Raw genomic sequence first — 1,196 nt, 5'->3', positions numbered from 1 at the left:
CCCTTCTTCCACCCCGCCCCCTCCTCCTGCCTCCATCCCTCCCTCATTTTCTCTCTCTTCCTGTCCATCGCCCTCGCGATCCTCGCTGGATATTTCTTTCTTTTTTTATTTATTTCTTTCTATCCTCCCTCCCCGAGAGTTTCGGGCGCTGGCTTGGAGACCGCGCTCCACTCCCTGCCGGGCCGGATGCTTCACTGAGCCCAGGTCCGAGTCAGTCGGGGTAACTCAGGGAAAGGGGGGGGTGCTCCGCTCGGGAGCAGAAGGTCCTTTCCGGACCGAAGAGCTCGGGAGCGGGCCGGGGAGGGGGCCTGGGCGGCCGGAGGCGGTGGAGAAGAACACTCGTAGCTCCGTGCGGCGGCTGGACAGAGCCACCAATCAGCTGGGCGCGCAGACCGCCCATCCCCGCGAGGTTGCGTCCACCCGCGCGGGTGGAGGGCCCAGGCTCTCCGCGGAGCTGCCGCCAACACCCGGGTGGGCCAGGAGCCTAACCGAGTGTGGAGATGAGGGGCTTGGGGATGAGCTAGAAGCGGGCTGGGAACTGCCCAGCCCTCCCCTCCAACTCCTCTGCCCCCGCCTGCGCCCCCGGGGGACCCGGAGAGCCTGGAGCGTGCGGCTGCGTTGTCCTCCAGCTTCTCTTCCGGGAGTCCAGGGACCTGTGAGCCCCGGGGCGGGGGCCCCCGACCTCTCCACACTCCGACAAACCTGACTTCTACCCCTTCCTCGGCCCTTTGTTTCCGACAGGAGCCGTGCCCGGCGGCGGCTTTCACCCCAAGGCTTGGTGGCCCTGGACCCCTCCCGGGATAAGAAGATAGGGCTTGCGGCAGGGGTGAGGGGAGTTAGGGAAAAACCCATTTCCGAAACTCAAGACTCAAGATTATTTTAGTAAACGAAAGAATCCCAACTCTGCGCAGGTGGAAATGATGGATTCATGGGCGACGCGAGGATAGTGTGGAAATTGGGGGGGGGGGGGAGAAAGGAAAGGAAAGGAAAGGAAAAGAGGAAACGAAAGGCACTTGGATGAGATGACGGCGATAGGCTGTAGGCACACAAAGGGAGCGTAGGGCAGGGTTTACGGTTCAAGCCGGCAGCGAATGGGGCACAGACTGTTCCGGGATCCAGGCGTTTTCTCAGTGAGATCTACGTGAAGGGAGCGGAGGGGAGGGGCAGGGAGGGGCGTGTGGCGGGGGGGGGCTGGC

The 1,196-nt window shown here is 63.5% G+C and overlaps 1 protein-coding gene across 2 annotated transcripts in view; it reads left to right on the top strand.

Annotated features, from left to right (window-relative positions):
• Positions 1-1,196, top strand: part of Bdnf (brain derived neurotrophic factor) — a 48,103-nt gene that overhangs the window by 1,988 nt on the left and 44,919 nt on the right. The window lies entirely within an intron of this gene.

This window comes from Nannospalax galili, unplaced genomic scaffold, assembly GCF_000622305.1.
Source record: "Nannospalax galili isolate Female #2095 unplaced genomic scaffold, S.galili_v1.0 scaffold11, whole genome shotgun sequence".
NCBI lineage: Eukaryota > Metazoa > Chordata > Mammalia > Rodentia > Spalacidae > Nannospalax > Nannospalax galili.
Note: the sequence above shows the minus strand (reverse complement) of the source record. Positions and strands in the feature narration are given on the sequence as shown.